This window comes from Rhinoderma darwinii, unplaced genomic scaffold (assembly GCF_050947455.1).
Source record: "Rhinoderma darwinii isolate aRhiDar2 unplaced genomic scaffold, aRhiDar2.hap1 Scaffold_4489, whole genome shotgun sequence".
Lineage (NCBI taxonomy): Eukaryota > Metazoa > Chordata > Amphibia > Anura > Rhinodermatidae > Rhinoderma > Rhinoderma darwinii.
The window spans coordinates 47,820-73,716 of NW_027463927.1; the positions used below are offsets into that span (position 1 = coordinate 47,820).

Consider the following 25,897-nt stretch of genomic DNA (forward strand, 5'->3'; position numbering starts at 1 on the left):
CTGTGGATCATCTAAAAGGGAAACATTTAACTTCCAGGACTTCTTACACACCGGTTTATTAAAATCACGCTTTACATAAAATGATAAAAGCTTGTGATCTGAGAAAACATTAGTTAAAACTTCACAATTAAAAGGCAGTACATTCTCATTACAAAAAATAAAATCTATCCTGGAGCTACAGGTGGCGTTGCTCCAGGTAACGCCGGCTTCCTCTGGGCTGCTCCTATTACATTCTTTGTACAAATCTGTTAATTTAAAATCATTTACAATATCTTTGAGCAGTCCAGAGGTCTTATCGTAATTCCTACTTGTAGTACTGGTAAGCCGGCGTTCCCCCCTCAGGATACAGTTAAAATCACCTGCGAGGATAAAAGGCTCAGTTGTATTAATAAAAAGAGGTAACATTTCTAGCATCTCTGCTCTCTCATTTTTGTCAGGTGAGCCGTAAAAATTTAAAAACTGCCATTTTACGCCGTCAATAAAAGCTTTAACCAATAAAATACGTCCTGGAAGAATCTCTTGAATAAAATCAATAAAAACGTTTCCCTTAAAAAGAATGGCGACCCCTGCTGATCTGGACTCGTTAGATCCAGACCAGACTGATGGACCATACTTCCAATCCTCTTTGTATTTATGGTACTTCATTGCATGGGGAATGCCGCACTCCTGCAGGAAAAAAACAGAGGCTGCCAGGCCAGATAAAAAACTGAAGAGAGCAACCCTTCTGACTTTGGACTTGGCGCCCCTCACGTTGAGGGAGATCCCCTTTATTTCAGACATCGTGGAGTTTTAATTGTGTTAGTCTTGATTTTAAAAAATAAATAATCGTGTTACTTAAAATCAGACTTGGCCTCCACCAGCAATACCAGAAATCTCGCTTGAACTCATCTCCCCGCCCTCGTCTGACTCTAGCGAGAAAGGGGATGATTCAGGAGAGGAACTACCTTCCGTGAGCGTCGAGCCAACAGCCCTCATCTCGTATACAGGGAGTCCAGATTCACACAGCCTTACCTGGGTCTCTAACGGCTGACCATATAGGTCTGTATCGGGTGGGTCCCCCAAGGGCCCCGCCGCTCCCCCCTGAGGCCGTGCAGGCCGTGCAGGCCGTTCTAGAGGGGGAGGTTGCGCACATGGCGGGGTGTCGGTTGGCTCGGGGGGAACAGTGCCCACCCTCCTCACCAGTAACGACGAGGGGGCGGTCCTAGGAGGAGCCTCACTTTGCTTTACGGACGTATCCATTTGCTCCTCCCCTGTCACCCCCCTACCGGCACGCTCCTGTTTACCCTTTTTACGGGGACCCACTTTCAGCCAACCTTCCTCTTCAGACTCCGTATCTAGAGACCCAGGATTGGGAGCAGGCCCGGCATCCACTGAGCAACCAGCACTCTGGGATGCCTCAGTTATCTCACTGGCCTGCCCCTTCTCAGCCTTACGTTTGGCTTGGCGTTTTTCCTTCGCACTGGACTCCCTTCTCTCCTCTGAGGCTGTTGGCTGTGAGGTACCTGCTTTGGCTCCAACAGACCGTACCCTTGAAGCCCAGGTACCCCGCTGCTCCTTTGCAGCACTGGCTTGTTCCTCTCCCTGAGGGCGGGGCTGGTCCGCTGGTGGAGCACGTGGGGGCGCCCCGGGTTGCTCTTCTTCTCCGCTTCGGTACCTATGAGGACAAGAAAAATACAAGTGACCAGTTTTTTGACAAAAGTTGCATTTTTTTTCTTCTGTGCACTCCCTTATATTGTGCTCTTTGCTTCCACAGTTTCTGCAGGTGACATCGCAGTTAAAACTGGTATGTCCATAGGTACCACAAGCCCTGCAGAAGTTTGGCATCCCTGAGAAGTAGAGGTCGCCATTCACATTTCCAATTTTAAAACGAGCCGGTGGTAATCTCGTTTCTTGGGTGGAGGGGTCCTTAATCAGCGTAACTAAAAACTTCCATTTGGCGGTCCACACTCCACACTCGTTCATCACTTTCCCCAGGAGTTTGACATTTTTGAAGTAGGCAGCTAGAAATGCTGCCACTTCCATATCTCTCACATATGGGGAATACATTTTAATCACCACGAGTTTGGTTATTTCAAATTCATGCTCTACTACCTTGACTCCCGCTGCTACGAGTTCACCTTGTTTCCTCTCAGCTCGGTCCATAGCATCACGGAGTATTCCTTCTCCCATGAAGGTGACATCGTAGATTCCTCGCTTCGGGTAGTCCTGGATAGCCAAGAGCTCGTTCTTGTGGACCGCCAGCAGATCTTCCAAAATGGCGTGGACTAAAAATTTAATACCACGGGGACCGCCTCCACCCTCTGCCACGATAAATCGTGCAGAATTCTTAAGCCGGGCGTACACCGGCACCGCATCGGGTTCGCCTGCCATTAGCGTGGCCAGGTCGAACCGCACAGCTTTCGCTGCGCCCCTTGTCTTACGGAGACCAAGGGGCTGGGGGGGATCGCAACTCGTTGCTCAGGACTAAGCCTCTCTCCCAAATAGCAGCACGGGGGTGAAGTCCAGGCGAACCTGGACGATCCCCCGAGGCCGAGAGAGAGGGTACCTGAGCACCTTCTGACCAAAAACCTCCTGTATAAATACACTTGGTCTTAGCCAAAAGGCCGAGAAGCGATAACCCGAATGGGCCGGCCGTTGACCGAGCCTGCCTAATACTGCTGTTCACCCCTTGCAGCGATTGATTCAGCCTACTCCTAGGCAATTCCATGGGGCCCTGCAGGCTCACACACATTTACAGCTACTAAGCGGGAGGGAGGTGAATAAAGGCCGGAGAGGAAGCTACACAGGATTTGCTTCTTTTGCTTGCACCACAATGCAGTGCTGAAAGAGGAGGAATCTACATAAAAACGCCTTCTTGGCAACGCCCAAATGCCCTCCTGCCGTGCAAATACTGGCGGCGGCAGCAGTAGCAGTAAGTGCATGCCCACTGCCACCCCTTCTCCTTTCACACCTTGTATCAGCTTTAATCCAGTCAGGTGCTGCCTGCTGAGCAGCACTGACCAACACTGCCTGGGCCCAGGCTTTTATCTCTGAGGCCCCATTATGATGTCAGAAAGCTGGCTCTGGAATCCTGAGGGCTCCACTATGACACGTGCAAAGTTCCGTCTGAACTTTATATAAGACGGTGAGGCTCAGTCAGTCACTCAGTGTTGCCTGAGAGGGCAACACTGCAACAGCCGGCCGCCAGGCTGTCTTTTTTTTGCACAGCTAGTTGCCTCCAGGAGGCCACAAGAGGGAGACAAGGGACTGCAAAATGGAAAATAGGCATCCACCAACTTTACAGACAACTTGTTCTCCTTGCTCCTACAACCTCCATCCTTGCACAGTTTGTTATTCTTCCAGGTAACAAAGTAACAAATCCAAATTGCTGCTCTCTTTGTAGGCAAGCAAGGCTTTGTTGCAACTGCAATTCTTACTTCTTCTTGAAATGTAGGGACGACAGTACATTCCATCACATCCATCTAGTGTACACAGGTAGGTCCATTGTGGCGGGTAGGCGGCTGGCTGCTTTAATGGCTGTTTGCTGTTCCCCTACTCCACTATTTGACTGTGGTGCTGCATCAATCAGTGGCTGGCTCAGGTGCAGCTCTTTAACTTACCTAGGAGGGAGGGCGGAGAGAAGACAAGGAAGGTGAATGAGCTGTTCCAATGTGAAATGCCGGAAACACAGAAACACAGAAGACACACACACACACACACAACAAGAGGTGGCAATGTATTAATTAATTGCATTTAATAAATGAGCTCATTATCACACATGACTGTACAAATGCATTGTCCAACAGGTGTTGAAATAATGGGATTAAAAGGGGAGATCCCTTCAGAAAGACAGAAACAATGGCAAAGAGAAAAAACACTTTTGGAATCTGCTTTTAGTCAACACATAAGGAAAGGGTGCACCGGTCCTGGAAATACTGCAATACCAGGTCAATGCGTGGAGTGGACAGAGCAAGCTCTATTTCCATCTCCCTGTTCTAAAAATCCATTTAATATATGGTCCCCAGATAGGGGACGTATCAGATATTAAACTGATAAGAACAGATACTACACTTGATCTTAGCCAAAAGGCCGAGAAGCGATAACCCGAATGGGCCGGCCGTTGACCGAGCCTGCCTAATACTGCTGTTCACCCCTTGCAGCGATTGATTCAGCCTACTCCTAGGCAATTCCATGGGGCCCTGCAGGCTCACACACATTTACAGCTACTAAGCGGGAGGGAGGTGAATAAAGGCCGGAGAGGAAGCTACACAGGATTTGCTTCTTTTGCTTGCACCACAATGCAGTGCTGAAAGAGGAGGAATCTACATAAAAACGCCTTCTTGGCAACGCCCAAATGCCCTCCTGCCGTGCAAATACTGGCGGCGGCAGCAGTAGCAGTAAGTGCATGCCCACTGCCACCCCTTCTCCTTTCACACCTTGTATCAGCTTTAATCCAGTCAGGTGCTGCCTGCTGAGCAGCACTGACCAACACTGCCTGGGCCCAGGCTTTTATCTCTGAGGCCCCATTATGATGTCAGAAAGCTGGCTCTGGAATCCTGAGGGCTCCACTATGACACGTGCAAAGTTCCGTCTGAACTTTATATAAGACGGTGAGGCTCAGTCAGTCACTCAGTGTTGCCTGAGAGGGCAACACTGCAACAGCCGGCCGCCAGGCTGTCTTTTTTTTGCACAGCTAGTTGCCTCCAGGAGGCCACAAGAGGGAGACAAGGGACTGCAAAATGGAAAATAGGCATCCACCAACTTTACAGACAACTTGTTCTCCTTGCTCCTACAACCTCCATCCTTGCACAGTTTGTTATTCTTCCAGGTAACAAAGTAACAAATCCAAATTGCTGCTCTCTTTGTAGGCAAGCAAGGCTTTGTTGCAACTGCAATTCTTACTTCTTCTTGAAATGTAGGGACGACAGTACATTCCATCACATCCATCTAGTGTACACAGGTAGGTCCATTGTGGCGGGTAGGCGGCTGGCTGCTTTAATGGCTGTTTGCTGTTCCCCTACTCCACTATTTGACTGTGGTGCTGCATCAATCAGTGGCTGGCTCAGGTGCAGCTCTTTAACTTACCTAGGAGGGAGGGCGGAGAGAAGACAAGGAAGGTGAATGAGCTGTTCCAATGTGAAATGCCGGAAACACAGAAACACAGAAGACACACACACACACACACAACAAGAGGTGGCAATGTATTAATTAATTGCATTTAATAAATGAGCTCATTATCACACATGACTGTACAAATGCATTGTCCAACAGGTGTTGAAATAATGGGATTAAAAGGGGAGATCCCTTCAGAAAGACAGAAACAATGGCAAAGAGAAAAAACACTTTTGGAATCTGCTTTTAGTCAACACATAAGGAAAGGGTGCACCGGTCCTGGAAATACTGCAATACCAGGTCAATGCGTGGAGTGGACAGAGCAAGCTCTATTTCCATCTCCCTGTTCTAAAAATCCATTTAATATATGGTCCCCAGATAGGGGACGTATCAGATATTAAACTGATAAGAACAGATACTACACTTGATCTTAGCCAAAAGGCCGAGAAGCGATAACCCGAATGGGCCGGCCGTTGACCGAGCCTGCCTAATACTGCTGTTCACCCCTTGCAGCGATTGATTCAGCCTACTCCTAGGCAATTCCATGGGGCCCTGCAGGCTCACACACATTTACAGCTACTAAGCGGGAGGGAGGTGAATAAAGGCCGGAGAGGAAGCTACACAGGATTTGCTTCTTTTGCTTGCACCACAATGCAGTGCTGAAAGAGGAGGAATCTACATAAAAACGCCTTCTTGGCAACGCCCAAATGCCCTCCTGCCGTGCAAATACTGGCGGCGGCAGCAGTAGCAGTAAGTGCATGCCCACTGCCACCCCTTCTCCTTTCACACCTTGTATCAGCTTTAATCCAGTCAGGTGCTGCCTGCTGAGCAGCACTGACCAACACTGCCTGGGCCCAGGCTTTTATCTCTGAGGCCCCATTATGATGTCAGAAAGCTGGCTCTGGAATCCTGAGGGCTCCACTATGACACGTGCAAAGTTCCGTCTGAACTTTATATAAGACGGTGAGGCTCAGTCAGTCACTCAGTGTTGCCTGAGAGGGCAACACTGCAACAGCCGGCCGCCAGGCTGTCTTTTTTTTGCACAGCTAGTTGCCTCCAGGAGGCCACAAGAGGGAGACAAGGGACTGCAAAATGGAAAATAGGCATCCACCAACTTTACAGACAACTTGTTCTCCTTGCTCCTACAACCTCCATCCTTGCACAGTTTGTTATTCTTCCAGGTAACAAAGTAACAAATCCAAATTGCTGCTCTCTTTGTAGGCAAGCAAGGCTTTGTTGCAACTGCAATTCTTACTTCTTCTTGAAATGTAGGGACGACAGTACATTCCATCACATCCATCTAGTGTACACAGGTAGGTCCATTGTGGCGGGTAGGCGGCTGGCTGCTTTAATGGCTGTTTGCTGTTCCCCTACTCCACTATTTGACTGTGGTGCTGCATCAATCAGTGGCTGGCTCAGGTGCAGCTCTTTAACTTACCTAGGAGGGAGGGCGGAGAGAAGACAAGGAAGGTGAATGAGCTGTTCCAATGTGAAATGCCGGAAACACAGAAACACAGAAGACACACACACACACACACAACAAGAGGTGGCAATGTATTAATTAATTGCATTTAATAAATGAGCTCATTATCACACATGACTGTACAAATGCATTGTCCAACAGGTGTTGAAATAATGGGATTAAAAGGGGAGATCCCTTCAGAAAGACAGAAACAATGGCAAAGAGAAAAAACACTTTTGGAATCTGCTTTTAGTCAACACATAAGGAAAGGGTGCACCGGTCCTGGAAATACTGCAATACCAGGTCAATGCGTGGAGTGGACAGAGCAAGCTCTATTTCCATCTCCCTGTTCTAAAAATCCATTTAATATATGGTCCCCAGATAGGGGACGTATCAGATATTAAACTGATAAGAACAGATACTACACTTGATCTTAGCCAAAAGGCCGAGAAGCGATAACCCGAATGGGCCGGCCGTTGACCGAGCCTGCCTAATACTGCTGTTCACCCCTTGCAGCGATTGATTCAGCCTACTCCTAGGCAATTCCATGGGGCCCTGCAGGCTCACACACATTTACAGCTACTAAGCGGGAGGGAGGTGAATAAAGGCCGGAGAGGAAGCTACACAGGATTTGCTTCTTTTGCTTGCACCACAATGCAGTGCTGAAAGAGGAGGAATCTACATAAAAACGCCTTCTTGGCAACGCCCAAATGCCCTCCTGCCGTGCAAATACTGGCGGCGGCAGCAGTAGCAGTAAGTGCATGCCCACTGCCACCCCTTCTCCTTTCACACCTTGTATCAGCTTTAATCCAGTCAGGTGCTGCCTGCTGAGCAGCACTGACCAACACTGCCTGGGCCCAGGCTTTTATCTCTGAGGCCCCATTATGATGTCAGAAAGCTGGCTCTGGAATCCTGAGGGCTCCACTATGACACGTGCAAAGTTCCGTCTGAACTTTATATAAGACGGTGAGGCTCAGTCAGTCACTCAGTGTTGCCTGAGAGGGCAACACTGCAACAGCCGGCCGCCAGGCTGTCTTTTTTTTGCACAGCTAGTTGCCTCCAGGAGGCCACAAGAGGGAGACAAGGGACTGCAAAATGGAAAATAGGCATCCACCAACTTTACAGACAACTTGTTCTCCTTGCTCCTACAACCTCCATCCTTGCACAGTTTGTTATTCTTCCAGGTAACAAAGTAACAAATCCAAATTGCTGCTCTCTTTGTAGGCAAGCAAGGCTTTGTTGCAACTGCAATTCTTACTTCTTCTTGAAATGTAGGGACGACAGTACATTCCATCACATCCATCTAGTGTACACAGGTAGGTCCATTGTGGCGGGTAGGCGGCTGGCTGCTTTAATGGCTGTTTGCTGTTCCCCTACTCCACTATTTGACTGTGGTGCTGCATCAATCAGTGGCTGGCTCAGGTGCAGCTCTTTAACTTACCTAGGAGGGAGGGCGGAGAGAAGACAAGGAAGGTGAATGAGCTGTTCCAATGTGAAATGCCGGAAACACAGAAACACAGAAGACACACACACACACACACAACAAGAGGTGGCAATGTATTAATTAATTGCATTTAATAAATGAGCTCATTATCACACATGACTGTACAAATGCATTGTCCAACAGGTGTTGAAATAATGGGATTAAAAGGGGAGATCCCTTCAGAAAGACAGAAACAATGGCAAAGAGAAAAAACACTTTTGGAATCTGCTTTTAGTCAACACATAAGGAAAGGGTGCACCGGTCCTGGAAATACTGCAATACCAGGTCAATGCGTGGAGTGGACAGAGCAAGCTCTATTTCCATCTCCCTGTTCTAAAAATCCATTTAATATATGGTCCCCAGATAGGGGACGTATCAGATATTAAACTGATAAGAACAGATACTACACTTGATCTTAGCCAAAAGGCCGAGAAGCGATAACCCGAATGGGCCGGCCGTTGACCGAGCCTGCCTAATACTGCTGTTCACCCCTTGCAGCGATTGATTCAGCCTACTCCTAGGCAATTCCATGGGGCCCTGCAGGCTCACACACATTTACAGCTACTAAGCGGGAGGGAGGTGAATAAAGGCCGGAGAGGAAGCTACACAGGATTTGCTTCTTTTGCTTGCACCACAATGCAGTGCTGAAAGAGGAGGAATCTACATAAAAACGCCTTCTTGGCAACGCCCAAATGCCCTCCTGCCGTGCAAATACTGGCGGCGGCAGCAGTAGCAGTAAGTGCATGCCCACTGCCACCCCTTCTCCTTTCACACCTTGTATCAGCTTTAATCCAGTCAGGTGCTGCCTGCTGAGCAGCACTGACCAACACTGCCTGGGCCCAGGCTTTTATCTCTGAGGCCCCATTATGATGTCAGAAAGCTGGCTCTGGAATCCTGAGGGCTCCACTATGACACGTGCAAAGTTCCGTCTGAACTTTATATAAGACGGTGAGGCTCAGTCAGTCACTCAGTGTTGCCTGAGAGGGCAACACTGCAACAGCCGGCCGCCAGGCTGTCTTTTTTTTGCACAGCTAGTTGCCTCCAGGAGGCCACAAGAGGGAGACAAGGGACTGCAAAATGGAAAATAGGCATCCACCAACTTTACAGACAACTTGTTCTCCTTGCTCCTACAACCTCCATCCTTGCACAGTTTGTTATTCTTCCAGGTAACAAAGTAACAAATCCAAATTGCTGCTCTCTTTGTAGGCAAGCAAGGCTTTGTTGCAACTGCAATTCTTACTTCTTCTTGAAATGTAGGGACGACAGTACATTCCATCACATCCATCTAGTGTACACAGGTAGGTCCATTGTGGCGGGTAGGCGGCTGGCTGCTTTAATGGCTGTTTGCTGTTCCCCTACTCCACTATTTGACTGTGGTGCTGCATCAATCAGTGGCTGGCTCAGGTGCAGCTCTTTAACTTACCTAGGAGGGAGGGCGGAGAGAAGACAAGGAAGGTGAATGAGCTGTTCCAATGTGAAATGCCGGAAACACAGAAACACAGAAGACACACACACACACACACAACAAGAGGTGGCAATGTATTAATTAATTGCATTTAATAAATGAGCTCATTATCACACATGACTGTACAAATGCATTGTCCAACAGGTGTTGAAATAATGGGATTAAAAGGGGAGATCCCTTCAGAAAGACAGAAACAATGGCAAAGAGAAAAAACACTTTTGGAATCTGCTTTTAGTCAACACATAAGGAAAGGGTGCACCGGTCCTGGAAATACTGCAATACCAGGTCAATGCGTGGAGTGGACAGAGCAAGCTCTATTTCCATCTCCCTGTTCTAAAAATCCATTTAATATATGGTCCCCAGATAGGGGACGTATCAGATATTAAACTGATAAGAACAGATTTTTTTTTTTTTTATTGAAAGCCCGAGTCGTGCTTTCTATCACCCAAGTGCATAAAAAGTGCAGAGGTGCCACACAAAAAGTGCACAAGGATGCGGTCTATCGCAGCCCTTCTCTTAAAAGAGAGAGGCCCCGCATAACCATTCCCTGACCCTCCAAACCATAGGCCTAGAGGATCAAGGATCGATGGTCCCCCCTCGCCGAAGCTTAGGGAGACCCAAACACACTCCTAGGCTTCTACCTGGGCTGCCACCCCAGTGTCCACCTAGGAGCCTGCATCCTAGTTGCACCTCCCCTCCGAAGAAGGGAGGCCGGGTTGCAGGGGAAAAAGGAACCAGAAGGCCACACATTTTCCCCCTAGACCTCAGGAGGGTCCCAAAAGGGCACCGCATCCCAAAATCCTTGTGACAAACGTGACAAACACACAGTGAAAAACAAAATTAAATAAGTGGATGTGCGCTGTGATACAGCCTGGACATCCGCCAGGTATAAAAAATTCCTCATCTCCCAGCCAGAAGGCCGGGAGAATAAAGGTGTGTGCTCATATAGCGTGAAAGAGAGTGCGTGCAAGTGTGCCTTCACTCAGTGGGATCCCACCCCCAGTGAGTTAGGGCACCCCAGGGTCACCAGCCCTGGGGCACATAGCAACTCGGGCTTCCAAACTACCCGGCCTAATGACCTCGATCCGGCGGTCGCCTGGTCACCTACAAATGGTACCTTTAAACCAAATGCGTACACCAGAGCGATGACCGTTGTGGTTCCCTGCCCTCACCTCGGCGTTCTGTCATCCCCCTACGATGGCCCACGTACCACCGGCAGGGATGATTACTAACCTCAGCTTGAGCAGGTACTACACTTGATCTTAGCCAAAAGGCCGAGAAGCGATAACCCGAATGGGCCGGCCGTTGACCGAGCCTGCCTAATACTGCTGTTCACCCCTTGCAGCGATTGATTCAGCCTACTCCTAGGCAATTCCATGGGGCCCTGCAGGCTCACACACATTTACAGCTACTAAGCGGGAGGGAGGTGAATAAAGGCCGGAGAGGAAGCTACACAGGATTTGCTTCTTTTGCTTGCACCACAATGCAGTGCTGAAAGAGGAGGAATCTACATAAAAACGCCTTCTTGGCAACGCCCAAATGCCCTCCTGCCGTGCAAATACTGGCGGCGGCAGCAGTAGCAGTAAGTGCATGCCCACTGCCACCCCTTCTCCTTTCACACCTTGTATCAGCTTTAATCCAGTCAGGTGCTGCCTGCTGAGCAGCACTGACCAACACTGCCTGGGCCCAGGCTTTTATCTCTGAGGCCCCATTATGATGTCAGAAAGCTGGCTCTGGAATCCTGAGGGCTCCACTATGACACGTGCAAAGTTCCGTCTGAACTTTATATAAGACGGTGAGGCTCAGTCAGTCACTCAGTGTTGCCTGAGAGGGCAACACTGCAACAGCCGGCCGCCAGGCTGTCTTTTTTTTGCACAGCTAGTTGCCTCCAGGAGGCCACAAGAGGGAGACAAGGGACTGCAAAATGGAAAATAGGCATCCACCAACTTTACAGACAACTTGTTCTCCTTGCTCCTACAACCTCCATCCTTGCACAGTTTGTTATTCTTCCAGGTAACAAAGTAACAAATCCAAATTGCTGCTCTCTTTGTAGGCAAGCAAGGCTTTGTTGCAACTGCAATTCTTACTTCTTCTTGAAATGTAGGGACGACAGTACATTCCATCACATCCATCTAGTGTACACAGGTAGGTCCATTGTGGCGGGTAGGCGGCTGGCTGCTTTAATGGCTGTTTGCTGTTCCCCTACTCCACTATTTGACTGTGGTGCTGCATCAATCAGTGGCTGGCTCAGGTGCAGCTCTTTAACTTACCTAGGAGGGAGGGCGGAGAGAAGACAAGGAAGGTGAATGAGCTGTTCCAATGTGAAATGCCGGAAACACAGAAACACAGAAGACACACACACACACACACAACAAGAGGTGGCAATGTATTAATTAATTGCATTTAATAAATGAGCTCATTATCACACATGACTGTACAAATGCATTGTCCAACAGGTGTTGAAATAATGGGATTAAAAGGGGAGATCCCTTCAGAAAGACAGAAACAATGGCAAAGAGAAAAAACACTTTTGGAATCTGCTTTTAGTCAACACATAAGGAAAGGGTGCACCGGTCCTGGAAATACTGCAATACCAGGTCAATGCGTGGAGTGGACAGAGCAAGCTCTATTTCCATCTCCCTGTTCTAAAAATCCATTTAATATATGGTCCCCAGATAGGGGACGTATCAGATATTAAACTGATAAGAACAGATACTACACTTGATCTTAGCCAAAAGGCCGAGAAGCGATAACCCGAATGGGCCGGCCGTTGACCGAGCCTGCCTAATACTGCTGTTCACCCCTTGCAGCGATTGATTCAGCCTACTCCTAGGCAATTCCATGGGGCCCTGCAGGCTCACACACATTTACAGCTACTAAGCGGGAGGGAGGTGAATAAAGGCCGGAGAGGAAGCTACACAGGATTTGCTTCTTTTGCTTGCACCACAATGCAGTGCTGAAAGAGGAGGAATCTACATAAAAACGCCTTCTTGGCAACGCCCAAATGCCCTCCTGCCGTGCAAATACTGGCGGCGGCAGCAGTAGCAGTAAGTGCATGCCCACTGCCACCCCTTCTCCTTTCACACCTTGTATCAGCTTTAATCCAGTCAGGTGCTGCCTGCTGAGCAGCACTGACCAACACTGCCTGGGCCCAGGCTTTTATCTCTGAGGCCCCATTATGATGTCAGAAAGCTGGCTCTGGAATCCTGAGGGCTCCACTATGACACGTGCAAAGTTCCGTCTGAACTTTATATAAGACGGTGAGGCTCAGTCAGTCACTCAGTGTTGCCTGAGAGGGCAACACTGCAACAGCCGGCCGCCAGGCTGTCTTTTTTTTGCACAGCTAGTTGCCTCCAGGAGGCCACAAGAGGGAGACAAGGGACTGCAAAATGGAAAATAGGCATCCACCAACTTTACAGACAACTTGTTCTCCTTGCTCCTACAACCTCCATCCTTGCACAGTTTGTTATTCTTCCAGGTAACAAAGTAACAAATCCAAATTGCTGCTCTCTTTGTAGGCAAGCAAGGCTTTGTTGCAACTGCAATTCTTACTTCTTCTTGAAATGTAGGGACGACAGTACATTCCATCACATCCATCTAGTGTACACAGGTAGGTCCATTGTGGCGGGTAGGCGGCTGGCTGCTTTAATGGCTGTTTGCTGTTCCCCTACTCCACTATTTGACTGTGGTGCTGCATCAATCAGTGGCTGGCTCAGGTGCAGCTCTTTAACTTACCTAGGAGGGAGGGCGGAGAGAAGACAAGGAAGGTGAATGAGCTGTTCCAATGTGAAATGCCGGAAACACAGAAACACAGAAGACACACACACACACACACAACAAGAGGTGGCAATGTATTAATTAATTGCATTTAATAAATGAGCTCATTATCACACATGACTGTACAAATGCATTGTCCAACAGGTGTTGAAATAATGGGATTAAAAGGGGAGATCCCTTCAGAAAGACAGAAACAATGGCAAAGAGAAAAAACACTTTTGGAATCTGCTTTTAGTCAACACATAAGGAAAGGGTGCACCGGTCCTGGAAATACTGCAATACCAGGTCAATGCGTGGAGTGGACAGAGCAAGCTCTATTTCCATCTCCCTGTTCTAAAAATCCATTTAATATATGGTCCCCAGATAGGGGACGTATCAGATATTAAACTGATAAGAACAGATACTACACTTGATCTTAGCCAAAAGGCCGAGAAGCGATAACCCGAATGGGCCGGCCGTTGACCGAGCCTGCCTAATACTGCTGTTCACCCCTTGCAGCGATTGATTCAGCCTACTCCTAGGCAATTCCATGGGGCCCTGCAGGCTCACACACATTTACAGCTACTAAGCGGGAGGGAGGTGAATAAAGGCCGGAGAGGAAGCTACACAGGATTTGCTTCTTTTGCTTGCACCACAATGCAGTGCTGAAAGAGGAGGAATCTACATAAAAACGCCTTCTTGGCAACGCCCAAATGCCCTCCTGCCGTGCAAATACTGGCGGCGGCAGCAGTAGCAGTAAGTGCATGCCCACTGCCACCCCTTCTCCTTTCACACCTTGTATCAGCTTTAATCCAGTCAGGTGCTGCCTGCTGAGCAGCACTGACCAACACTGCCTGGGCCCAGGCTTTTATCTCTGAGGCCCCATTATGATGTCAGAAAGCTGGCTCTGGAATCCTGAGGGCTCCACTATGACACGTGCAAAGTTCCGTCTGAACTTTATATAAGACGGTGAGGCTCAGTCAGTCACTCAGTGTTGCCTGAGAGGGCAACACTGCAACAGCCGGCCGCCAGGCTGTCTTTTTTTTGCACAGCTAGTTGCCTCCAGGAGGCCACAAGAGGGAGACAAGGGACTGCAAAATGGAAAATAGGCATCCACCAACTTTACAGACAACTTGTTCTCCTTGCTCCTACAACCTCCATCCTTGCACAGTTTGTTATTCTTCCAGGTAACAAAGTAACAAATCCAAATTGCTGCTCTCTTTGTAGGCAAGCAAGGCTTTGTTGCAACTGCAATTCTTACTTCTTCTTGAAATGTAGGGACGACAGTACATTCCATCACATCCATCTAGTGTACACAGGTAGGTCCATTGTGGCGGGTAGGCGGCTGGCTGCTTTAATGGCTGTTTGCTGTTCCCCTACTCCACTATTTGACTGTGGTGCTGCATCAATCAGTGGCTGGCTCAGGTGCAGCTCTTTAACTTACCTAGGAGGGAGGGCGGAGAGAAGACAAGGAAGGTGAATGAGCTGTTCCAATGTGAAATGCCGGAAACACAGAAACACAGAAGACACACACACACACACACAACAAGAGGTGGCAATGTATTAATTAATTGCATTTAATAAATGAGCTCATTATCACACATGACTGTACAAATGCATTGTCCAACAGGTGTTGAAATAATGGGATTAAAAGGGGAGATCCCTTCAGAAAGACAGAAACAATGGCAAAGAGAAAAAACACTTTTGGAATCTGCTTTTAGTCAACACATAAGGAAAGGGTGCACCGGTCCTGGAAATACTGCAATACCAGGTCAATGCGTGGAGTGGACAGAGCAAGCTCTATTTCCATCTCCCTGTTCTAAAAATCCATTTAATATATGGTCCCCAGATAGGGGACGTATCAGATATTAAACTGATAAGAACAGATTTTTTGATTGAAAAATGCTTTATTGACAATCAATCGTCATCATACAAACATTACTGCGACGCAGCGCGAGCCATGAAGCAGCAAATAATAAATAATAACAGTCGTCAAACATAACATGACAGTATAATACACAGTACAGTCTAGCCTATGCTATACATTACACCACATGCTACACTAACATTCTTGCATTCACTAAAGCCAAACAACAAAGCATTACAGACAAGTGATGGGATAGGGGAGTGGGTAGGAGGGGATAGGGAAGCGGGAAATCACAGGCCCGAAGCTTTATTGAAAGACAACACACAAGAAGGGAGAGTGGGGGGAAGGGGAGTATCAGTCCTCTTCCTCATCGACGTCCGGGCTGTCCCAGGTGGAATAGTCTCTGAGCAGGCTGTGGATCAGCCTGCGGCAGTCCTGGACGGACACACTCTCTCTCCGCAAAATCAGACGATTCCTGGCGAACCATATAGCGTCCTTAAAACAGTTCATAAGGCGCCAGGCTTCCTGGATTGCTCCATCCGTGGTATTCCCAGGAAATAGTCCATAAAGTACCGAGCGGTACGACAGTCTGTTCCTGGGAACTGAGTCCTTGAGTTCGTGTTCCAAGGCTTTCAACAGACCCTGTGCAAAGGGGCACTGCCAGAAAATGTGCAAAGATGTTTCCTCCGTGAAGGGGCACCTGGGGCAGTACCGGGTCTTGCACAGGTTGCGGGCATGCATGAATGACCTAAGAGGCAGTCCTCCCTGGATGGCCATCCATGAAATGTCCTTGTGCCCGTTGGTCAACCTGCCAGATGACACGTTAGTCCAAACAGTCTCCAACGTGTCGGCATGAAGCCCTGGAACAAACTCCAGTGAGTCCTTTGCTCTGATGTGCTTGTGGATCGTCTTAGGTTTCCACAAGTCGGGCTTAAGACCCTCCAGTTGATGCTCCCTCACAAACCGGACGACATCTCCGTAGAACCCGGGAGCGTGCCAGTTGTAAGGGAAGGAGCTGTCCCACTTATCCCAGCCAAAACCTCGCCAGAGGGGAAGGAGGAAGTAGCGGGACATGGCCTTGCCCGCAGAGCCGTTTGCTGTCCTCAGAGTCCTACGAACACAGTCACATACAAAAGCGATCCGCAGCAGAGTGGGAATGTCGGGTATACCCTTCCCACCTTTGCGGGGCTCCTTGTACATAACAGTCCGCTTTACTCTGTCCATTTTCGAGCCCCAGATGAAGCGAAACACAGTCCTGGTAATGGCCCTCGAGACCGTTGCAAGAGGGGGCCATGCCTGTGCAGTGTATTGTAGCACAGGAACAGATACTACACTTGATCTTAGCCAAAAGGCCGAGAAGCGATAACCCGAATGGGCCGGCCGTTGACCGAGCCTGCCTAATACTGCTGTTCACCCCTTGCAGCGATTGATTCAGCCTACTCCTAGGCAATTCCATGGGGCCCTGCAGGCTCACACACATTTACAGCTACTAAGCGGGAGGGAGGTGAATAAAGGCCGGAGAGGAAGCTACACAGGATTTGCTTCTTTTGCTTGCACCACAATGCAGTGCTGAAAGAGGAGGAATCTACATAAAAACGCCTTCTTGGCAACGCCCAAATGCCCTCCTGCCGTGCAAATACTGGCGGCGGCAGCAGTAGCAGTAAGTGCATGCCCACTGCCACCCCTTCTCCTTTCACACCTTGTATCAGCTTTAATCCAGTCAGGTGCTGCCTGCTGAGCAGCACTGACCAACACTGCCTGGGCCCAGGCTTTTATCTCTGAGGCCCCATTATGATGTCAGAAAGCTGGCTCTGGAATCCTGAGGGCTCCACTATGACACGTGCAAAGTTCCGTCTGAACTTTATATAAGACGGTGAGGCTCAGTCAGTCACTCAGTGTTGCCTGAGAGGGCAACACTGCAACAGCCGGCCGCCAGGCTGTCTTTTTTTTGCACAGCTAGTTGCCTCCAGGAGGCCACAAGAGGGAGACAAGGGACTGCAAAATGGAAAATAGGCATCCACCAACTTTACAGACAACTTGTTCTCCTTGCTCCTACAACCTCCATCCTTGCACAGTTTGTTATTCTTCCAGGTAACAAAGTAACAAATCCAAATTGCTGCTCTCTTTGTAGGCAAGCAAGGCTTTGTTGCAACTGCAATTCTTACTTCTTCTTGAAATGTAGGGACGACAGTACATTCCATCACATCCATCTAGTGTACACAGGTAGGTCCATTGTGGCGGGTAGGCGGCTGGCTGCTTTAATGGCTGTTTGCTGTTCCCCTACTCCACTATTTGACTGTGGTGCTGCATCAATCAGTGGCTGGCTCAGGTGCAGCTCTTTAACTTACCTAGGAGGGAGGGCGGAGAGAAGACAAGGAAGGTGAATGAGCTGTTCCAATGTGAAATGCCGGAAACACAGAAACACAGAAGACACACACACACACACACAACAAGAGGTGGCAATGTATTAATTAATTGCATTTAATAAATGAGCTCATTATCACACATGACTGTACAAATGCATTGTCCAACAGGTGTTGAAATAATGGGATTAAAAGGGGAGATCCCTTCAGAAAGACAGAAACAATGGCAAAGAGAAAAAACACTTTTGGAATCTGCTTTTAGTCAACACATAAGGAAAGGGTGCACCGGTCCTGGAAATACTGCAATACCAGGTCAATGCGTGGAGTGGACAGAGCAAGCTCTATTTCCATCTCCCTGTTCTAAAAATCCATTTAATATATGGTCCCCAGATAGGGGACGTATCAGATATTAAACTGATAAGAACAGATACTACACTTGATCTTAGCCAAAAGGCCGAGAAGCGATAACCCGAATGGGCCGGCCGTTGACCGAGCCTGCCTAATACTGCTGTTCACCCCTTGCAGCGATTGATTCAGCCTACTCCTAGGCAATTCCATGGGGCCCTGCAGGCTCACACACATTTACAGCTACTAAGCGGGAGGGAGGTGAATAAAGGCCGGAGAGGAAGCTACACAGGATTTGCTTCTTTTGCTTGCACCACAATGCAGTGCTGAAAGAGGAGGAATCTACATAAAAACGCCTTCTTGGCAACGCCCAAATGCCCTCCTGCCGTGCAAATACTGGCGGCGGCAGCAGTAGCAGTAAGTGCATGCCCACTGCCACCCCTTCTCCTTTCACACCTTGTATCAGCTTTAATCCAGTCAGGTGCTGCCTGCTGAGCAGCACTGACCAACACTGCCTGGGCCCAGGCTTTTATCTCTGAGGCCCCATTATGATGTCAGAAAGCTGGCTCTGGAATCCTGAGGGCTCCACTATGACACGTGCAAAGTTCCGTCTGAACTTTATATAAGACGGTGAGGCTCAGTCAGTCACTCAGTGTTGCCTGAGAGGGCAACACTGCAACAGCCGGCCGCCAGGCTGTCTTTTTTTTGCACAGCTAGTTGCCTCCAGGAGGCCACAAGAGGGAGACAAGGGACTGCAAAATGGAAAATAGGCATCCACCAACTTTACAGACAACTTGTTCTCCTTGCTCCTACAACCTCCATCCTTGCACAGTTTGTTATTCTTCCAGGTAACAAAGTAACAAATCCAAATTGCTGCTCTCTTTGTAGGCAAGCAAGGCTTTGTTGCAACTGCAATTCTTACTTCTTCTTGAAATGTAGGGACGACAGTACATTCCATCACATCCATCTAGTGTACACAGGTAGGTCCATTGTGGCGGGTAGGCGGCTGGCTGCTTTAATGGCTGTTTGCTGTTCCCCTACTCCACTATTTGACTGTGGTGCTGCATCAATCAGTGGCTGGCTCAGGTGCAGCTCTTTAACTTACCTAGGAGGGAGGGCGGAGAGAAGACAAGGAAGGTGAATGAGCTGTTCCAATGTGAAATGCCGGAAACACAGAAACACAGAAGACACACACACACACACACAACAAGAGGTGGCAATGTATTAATTAATTGCATTTAATAAATGAGCTCATTATCACACATGACTGTACAAATGCATTGTCCAACAGGTGTTGAAATAATGGGATTAAAAGGGGAGATCCCTTCAGAAAGACAGAAACAATGGCAAAGAGAAAAAACACTTTTGGAATCTGCTTTTAGTCAACACATAAGGAAAGGGTGCACCGGTCCTGGAAATACTGCAATACCAGGTCAATGCGTGGAGTGGACAGAGCAAGCTCTATTTCCATCTCCCTGTTCTAAAAATCCATTTAATATATGGTCCCCAGATAGGGGACGTATCAGATATTAAACTGATAAGAACAGATTTTTTTTTTTTATTGAAAGCCCGAGTCGTGCTTTCTATCACCCAAGTGCATAAAAAGTGCAGAGGTGCCACACAAAAAGTGCACAAGGATGCGGTCTATCGCAGCCCTTCTCTTAAAAGAGAGAGGCCCCGCATAACCATTCCCTGACCCTCCAAACCATAGGCCTAGAGGATCAAGGATCGATGGTCCCCCCTCGCCGAAGCTTAGGGAGACCCAAACACACTCCTAGGCTTCTACCTGGGCTGCCACCCCAGTGTCCACCTAGGAGCCTGCATCCTAGTTGCACCTCCCCTCCGAAGAAGGGAGGCCGGGTTGCAGGGGAAAAAGGAACCAGAAGGCCACACATTTTCCCCCTAGACCTCAGGAGGGTCCCAAAAGGGCACCGCATCCCAAAATCCTTGTGACAAACGTGACAAACACACAGTGAAAAACAAAATTAAATAAGTGGATGTGCGCTGTGATACAGCCTGGACATCCGCCAGGTATATAAAAATTCCTCATCTCCCAGCCAGAAGGCCGGGAGAATAAAGGTGTGTGCTTAAAAGTGTGAAAGAAGAGTGCGTGCAAGTGTGCCTTCACTCAGTGGGATCCCACCCCCAGTGAGTTAGGGCACCCCAGGGTCACCAGCCCTGGGGCACATAGCAACTCGGGCTTTCAAACTACCCGACCTCCTGACCTCGATCCGGCGGTCGCCTGGTCACCTACAAATGGTACCTTTAAACCAAATGCGTACACCAGAGCGATGACCGTTGTGGTTCCCTGCCCTCACCTCGGCGTTCTGTCATCCCCCTACGATGGCCCACGTACCACCGGCAGGGATGATTACTAACCTCAGCTTGAGCAGGTACTACACTTGATCTTAGCCAAAAGGCCGAGAAGCGATAACCCGAATGGGCCGGCCGTTGACCGAGCCTGCCTAATACTGCTGTTCACCCCTTGCAGCGATTGATTCAGCCTACTCCTAGGCAATTCCATGGGGCCCTGCAGGCTCACACACATTTACAGCTACTAAGCGGGAGGGAGGTGAATAAAGGCCGGAGAGGAAGCTACACAGGATTTGCTTCTTTTGCTTGCACCACAATGCAGTGCTGAAAGAGGAGGAATCTACATAAAAACGCCTTCTTGGCAACGCCCAAATGCCCTCCTGCCGTGCAAATACTGGCGGCGGCAGCAGTAGCAGTAAGTGCATGCCCACTGCCACCCCTTCTCCTTTCACACCTTGTATCAGCTTTAATCCAGTCAGGTGCTGCCTGCTGAGCAGCACTGACCAACACTGCCTGGGCCCAGGCTTTTATCTCTGAGGCCCCATTATGATGTCAGAAAGCTGGCTCTGGAATCCTGAGGGCTCCACTATGACACGTGCAAAGTTCCGTCTGAACTTTATATAAGACGGTGAGGCTCAGTCAGTCACTCAGTGTTGCCTGAGAGGGCAACACTGCAACAGCCGGCCGCCAGGCTGTCTTTTTTTTGCACAGCTAGTTGCCTCCAGGAGGCCACAAGAGGGAGACAAGGGACTGCAAAATGGAAAATAGGCATCCACCAACTTTACAGACAACTTGTTCTCCTTGCTCCTACAACCTCCATCCTTGCACAGTTTGTTATTCTTCCAGGTAACAAAGTAACAAATCCAAATTGCTGCTCTCTTTGTAGGCAAGCAAGGCTTTGTTGCAACTGCAATTCTTACTTCTTCTTGAAATGTAGGGACGACAGTACATTCCATCACATCCATCTAGTGTACACAGGTAGGTCCATTGTGGCGGGTAGGCGGCTGGCTGCTTTAATGGCTGTTTGCTGTTCCCCTACTCCACTATTTGACTGTGGTGCTGCATCAATCAGTGGCTGGCTCAGGTGCAGCTCTTTAACTTACCTAGGAGGGAGGGCGGAGAGAAGACAAGGAAGGTGAATGAGCTGTTCCAATGTGAAATGCCGGAAACACAGAAACACAGAAGACACACACACACACACACAACAAGAGGTGGCAATGTATTAATTAATTGCATTTAATAAATGAGCTCATTATCACACATGACTGTACAAATGCATTGTCCAACAGGTGTTGAAATAATGGGATTAAAAGGGGAGATCCCTTCAGAAAGACAGAAACAATGGCAAAGAGAAAAAACACTTTTGGAATCTGCTTTTAGTCAACACATAAGGAAAGGGTGCACCGGTCCTGGAAATACTGCAATACCAGGTCAATGCGTGGAGTGGACAGAGCAAGCTCTATTTCCATCTCCCTGTTCTAAAAATCCATTTAATATATGGTCCCCAGATAGGGGACGTATCAGATATTAAACTGATAAGAACAGATACTACACTTGATCTTAGCCAAAAGGCCGAGAAGCGATAACCCGAATGGGCCGGCCGTTGACCGAGCCTGCCTAATACTGCTGTTCACCCCTTGCAGCGATTGATTCAGCCTACTCCTAGGCAATTCCATGGGGCCCTGCAGGCTCACACACATTTACAGCTACTAAGCGGGAGGGAGGTGAATAAAGGCCGGAGAGGAAGCTACACAGGATTTGCTTCTTTTGCTTGCACCACAATGCAGTGCTGAAAGAGGAGGAATCTACATAAAAACGCCTTCTTGGCAACGCCCAAATGCCCTCCTGCCGTGCAAATACTGGCGGCGGCAGCAGTAGCAGTAAGTGCATGCCCACTGCCACCCCTTCTCCTTTCACACCTTGTATCAGCTTTAATCCAGTCAGGTGCTGCCTGCTGAGCAGCACTGACCAACACTGCCTGGGCCCAGGCTTTTATCTCTGAGGCCCCATTATGATGTCAGAAAGCTGGCTCTGGAATCCTGAGGGCTCCACTATGACACGTGCAAAGTTCCGTCTGAACTTTATATAAGACGGTGAGGCTCAGTCAGTCACTCAGTGTTGCCTGAGAGGGCAACACTGCAACAGCCGGCCGCCAGGCTGTCTTTTTTTTGCACAGCTAGTTGCCTCCAGGAGGCCACAAGAGGGAGACAAGGGACTGCAAAATGGAAAATAGGCATCCACCAACTTTACAGACAACTTGTTCTCCTTGCTCCTACAACCTCCATCCTTGCACAGTTTGTTATTCTTCCAGGTAACAAAGTAACAAATCCAAATTGCTGCTCTCTTTGTAGGCAAGCAAGGCTTTGTTGCAACTGCAATTCTTACTTCTTCTTGAAATGTAGGGACGACAGTACATTCCATCACATCCATCTAGTGTACACAGGTAGGTCCATTGTGGCGGGTAGGCGGCTGGCTGCTTTAATGGCTGTTTGCTGTTCCCCTACTCCACTATTTGACTGTGGTGCTGCATCAATCAGTGGCTGGCTCAGGTGCAGCTCTTTAACTTACCTAGGAGGGAGGGCGGAGAGAAGACAAGGAAGGTGAATGAGCTGTTCCAATGTGAAATGCCGGAAACACAGAAACACAGAAGACACACACACACACACACAACAAGAGGTGGCAATGTATTAATTAATTGCATTTAATAAATGAGCTCATTATCACACATGACTGTACAAATGCATTGTCCAACAGGTGTTGAAATAATGGGATTAAAAGGGGAGATCCCTTCAGAAAGACAGAAACAATGGCAAAGAGAAAAAACACTTTTGGAATCTGCTTTTAGTCAACACATAAGGAAAGGGTGCACCGGTCCTGGAAATACTGCAATACCAGGTCAATGCGTGGAGTGGACAGAGCAAGCTCTATTTCCATCTCCCTGTTCTAAAAATCCATTTAATATATGGTCCCCAGATAGGGGACGTATCAGATATTAAACTGATAAGAACAGATACTACACTTGATCTTAGCCAAAAGGCCGAGAAGCGATAACCCGAATGGGCCGGCCGTTGACCGAGCCTGCCTAATACTGCTGTTCACCCCTTGCAGCGATTGATTCAGCCTACTCCTAGGCAATTCCATGGGGCCCTGCAGGCTCACACACATTTACAGCTACTAAGCGGGAGGGAGGTGAATAAAGGCCGGAGAGGAAGCTACACAGGATTTGCTTCTTTTGCTTGCACCACAATGCAGTGCTGAAAGAGGAGGAATCTACATAAAAACGCCTTCTTGGCAACGCCCAAATGCCCTCCTGCCGTGCAAATACTGGCGGCGGCAGCAGTAGCAGTAAGTGCATGCCCACTGCCACCCCTTCTCCTTTCACACCTTGTATCAGCTTTAATCCAGTCAGGTGCTGCCTGCTGAGCAGCACTGACCAACACTGCCTGGGCCCAGGCTTTTATCTCTGAGGCCCCATTATGATGTCAGAAAGCTGGCTCTGGAATCCTGAGGGCTCCACTATGACACGTGCAAAGTTCCGTCTGAACTTTATATAAGACGGTGAGGCTCAGTCAGTCACTCAGTGTTGCCTGAGAGGGCAACACTGCAACAGCCGGCCGCCAGGCTGTCTTTTTTTTGCACAGCTAGTTGCCTCCAGGAGGCCACAAGAGGGAGACAAGGGACTGCAAAATGGAAAATAGGCATCCACCAACTTTACAGACAACTTGTTCTCCTTGCTCCTACAACCTCCATCCTTGCACAGTTTGTTATTCTTCCAGGTAACAAAGTAACAAATCCAAATTGCTGCTCTCTTTGTAGGCAAGCAAGGCTTTGTTGCAACTGCAATTCTTACTTCTTCTTGAAATGTAGGGACGACAGTACATTCCATCACATCCATCTAGTGTACACAGGTAGGTCCATTGTGGCGGGTAGGCGGCTGGCTGCTTTAATGGCTGTTTGCTGTTCCCCTACTCCACTATTTGACTGTGGTGCTGCATCAATCAGTGGCTGGCTCAGGTGCAGCTCTTTAACTTACCTAGGAGGGAGGGCGGAGAGAAGACAAGGAAGGTGAATGAGCTGTTCCAATGTGAAATGCCGGAAACACAGAAACACAGAAGACACACACACACACACACAACAAGAGGTGGCAATGTATTAATTAATTGCATTTAATAAATGAGCTCATTATCACACATGACTGTACAAATGCATTGTCCAACAGGTGTTGAAATAATGGGATTAAAAGGGGAGATCCCTTCAGAAAGACAGAAACAATGGCAAAGAGAAAAAACACTTTTGGAATCTGCTTTTAGTCAACACATAAGGAAAGGGTGCACCGGTCCTGGAAATACTGCAATACCAGGTCAATGCGTGGAGTGGACAGAGCAAGCTCTATTTCCATCTCCCTGTTCTAAAAATCCATTTAATATATGGTCCCCAGATAGGGGACGTATCAGATATTAAACTGATAAGAACAGATACTACACTTGATCTTAGCCAAAAGGCCGAGAAGCGATAACCCGAATGGGCCGGCCGTTGACCGAGCCTGCCTAATACTGCTGTTCACCCCTTGCAGCGATTGATTCAGCCTACTCCTAGGCAATTCCATGGGGCCCTGCAGGCTCACACACATTTACAGCTACTAAGCGGGAGGGAGGTGAATAAAGGCCGGAGAGGAAGCTACACAGGATTTGCTTCTTTTGCTTGCACCACAATGCAGTGCTGAAAGAGGAGGAATCTACATAAAAACGCCTTCTTGGCAACGCCCAAATGCCCTCCTGCCGTGCAAATACTGGCGGCGGCAGCAGTAGCAGTAAGTGCATGCCCACTGCCACCCCTTCTCCTTTCACACCTTGTATCAGCTTTAATCCAGTCAGGTGCTGCCTGCTGAGCAGCACTGACCAACACTGCCTGGGCCCAGGCTTTTATCTCTGAGGCCCCATTATGATGTCAGAAAGCTGGCTCTGGAATCCTGAGGGCTCCACTATGACACGTGCAAAGTTCCGTCTGAACTTTATATAAGACGGTGAGGCTCAGTCAGTCACTCAGTGTTGCCTGAGAGGGCAACACTGCAACAGCCGGCCGCCAGGCTGTCTTTTTTTTGCACAGCTAGTTGCCTCCAGGAGGCCACAAGAGGGAGACAAGGGACTGCAAAATGGAAAATAGGCATCCACCAACTTTACAGACAACTTGTTCTCCTTGCTCCTACAACCTCCATCCTTGCACAGTTTGTTATTCTTCCAGGTAACAAAGTAACAAATCCAAATTGCTGCTCTCTTTGTAGGCAAGCAAGGCTTTGTTGCAACTGCAATTCTTACTTCTTCTTGAAATGTAGGGACGACAGTACATTCCATCACATCCATCTAGTGTACACAGGTAGGTCCATTGTGGCGGGTAGGCGGCTGGCTGCTTTAATGGCTGTTTGCTGTTCCCCTACTCCACTATTTGACTGTGGTGCTGCATCAATCAGTGGCTGGCTCAGGTGCAGCTCTTTAACTTACCTAGGAGGGAGGGCGGAGAGAAGACAAGGAAGGTGAATGAGCTGTTCCAATGTGAAATGCCGGAAACACAGAAACACAGAAGACACACACACACACACACAACAAGAGGTGGCAATGTATTAATTAATTGCATTTAATAAATGAGCTCATTATCACACATGACTGTACAAATGCATTGTCCAACAGGTGTTGAAATAATGGGATTAAAAGGGGAGATCCCTTCAGAAAGACAGAAACAATGGCAAAGAGAAAAA

At 48.5% G+C, this 25,897-nt stretch overlaps 10 non-coding genes and 6 pseudogenes across 10 annotated transcripts; all 16 read right to left on the reverse strand.

Annotated features, from left to right (window-relative positions):
- Positions 1–3,889: 3,889 nt before the first annotated feature.
- LOC142716375 (U2 spliceosomal RNA) lies at positions 3,890–4,080 on the reverse strand. The gene has a single exon (XR_012871616.1). It is a non-coding gene; the product is annotated as a U2 spliceosomal RNA (small nuclear RNA).
- A 1,274-nt stretch (positions 4,081–5,354) lies between these two features.
- On the reverse strand, positions 5,355–5,545 carry LOC142716387 (U2 spliceosomal RNA). The gene has a single exon (XR_012871627.1). It is a non-coding gene; the product is annotated as a U2 spliceosomal RNA (small nuclear RNA).
- A 1,274-nt stretch (positions 5,546–6,819) lies between these two features.
- Positions 6,820–7,010, reverse strand: LOC142716399 (U2 spliceosomal RNA). Its single transcript, XR_012871637.1, has one exon. It is a non-coding gene; the product is annotated as a U2 spliceosomal RNA (small nuclear RNA).
- A 1,274-nt stretch (positions 7,011–8,284) lies between these two features.
- Positions 8,285–8,475, reverse strand: LOC142716413 (U2 spliceosomal RNA). Its single transcript, XR_012871641.1, has one exon. It is a non-coding gene; the product is annotated as a U2 spliceosomal RNA (small nuclear RNA).
- A 1,274-nt stretch (positions 8,476–9,749) lies between these two features.
- LOC142716405 (U2 spliceosomal RNA) lies at positions 9,750–9,930 on the reverse strand (annotated as a pseudogene).
- A 787-nt stretch (positions 9,931–10,717) lies between these two features.
- Positions 10,718–10,787, reverse strand: LOC142716410 (U2 spliceosomal RNA; annotated as a pseudogene).
- Positions 10,788–12,061: 1,274 nt separating this feature from the next.
- Positions 12,062–12,252, reverse strand: LOC142716364 (U2 spliceosomal RNA). Its single transcript, XR_012871606.1, has one exon. It is a non-coding gene; the product is annotated as a U2 spliceosomal RNA (small nuclear RNA).
- Positions 12,253–13,526: 1,274 nt separating this feature from the next.
- Positions 13,527–13,717, reverse strand: LOC142716365 (U2 spliceosomal RNA). The gene has a single exon (XR_012871607.1). It is a non-coding gene; the product is annotated as a U2 spliceosomal RNA (small nuclear RNA).
- Positions 13,718–14,991: 1,274 nt separating this feature from the next.
- Positions 14,992–15,166, reverse strand: LOC142716398 (U2 spliceosomal RNA; annotated as a pseudogene).
- Positions 15,167–16,406: 1,240 nt separating this feature from the next.
- On the reverse strand, positions 16,407–16,488 carry LOC142716409 (U2 spliceosomal RNA; annotated as a pseudogene).
- A 1,274-nt stretch (positions 16,489–17,762) lies between these two features.
- Positions 17,763–17,953, reverse strand: LOC142716366 (U2 spliceosomal RNA). The gene has a single exon (XR_012871608.1). It is a non-coding gene; the product is annotated as a U2 spliceosomal RNA (small nuclear RNA).
- A 1,274-nt stretch (positions 17,954–19,227) lies between these two features.
- Positions 19,228–19,406, reverse strand: LOC142716406 (U2 spliceosomal RNA; annotated as a pseudogene).
- Positions 19,407–20,194: 788 nt separating this feature from the next.
- On the reverse strand, positions 20,195–20,264 carry LOC142716414 (U2 spliceosomal RNA; annotated as a pseudogene).
- A 1,274-nt stretch (positions 20,265–21,538) lies between these two features.
- Positions 21,539–21,729, reverse strand: LOC142716368 (U2 spliceosomal RNA). Its single transcript, XR_012871609.1, has one exon. It is a non-coding gene; the product is annotated as a U2 spliceosomal RNA (small nuclear RNA).
- A 1,274-nt stretch (positions 21,730–23,003) lies between these two features.
- On the reverse strand, positions 23,004–23,194 carry LOC142716369 (U2 spliceosomal RNA). Its single transcript, XR_012871610.1, has one exon. It is a non-coding gene; the product is annotated as a U2 spliceosomal RNA (small nuclear RNA).
- A 1,274-nt stretch (positions 23,195–24,468) lies between these two features.
- LOC142716370 (U2 spliceosomal RNA) lies at positions 24,469–24,659 on the reverse strand. The gene has a single exon (XR_012871611.1). It is a non-coding gene; the product is annotated as a U2 spliceosomal RNA (small nuclear RNA).
- Positions 24,660–25,897: the final 1,238 nt, after the last annotated feature.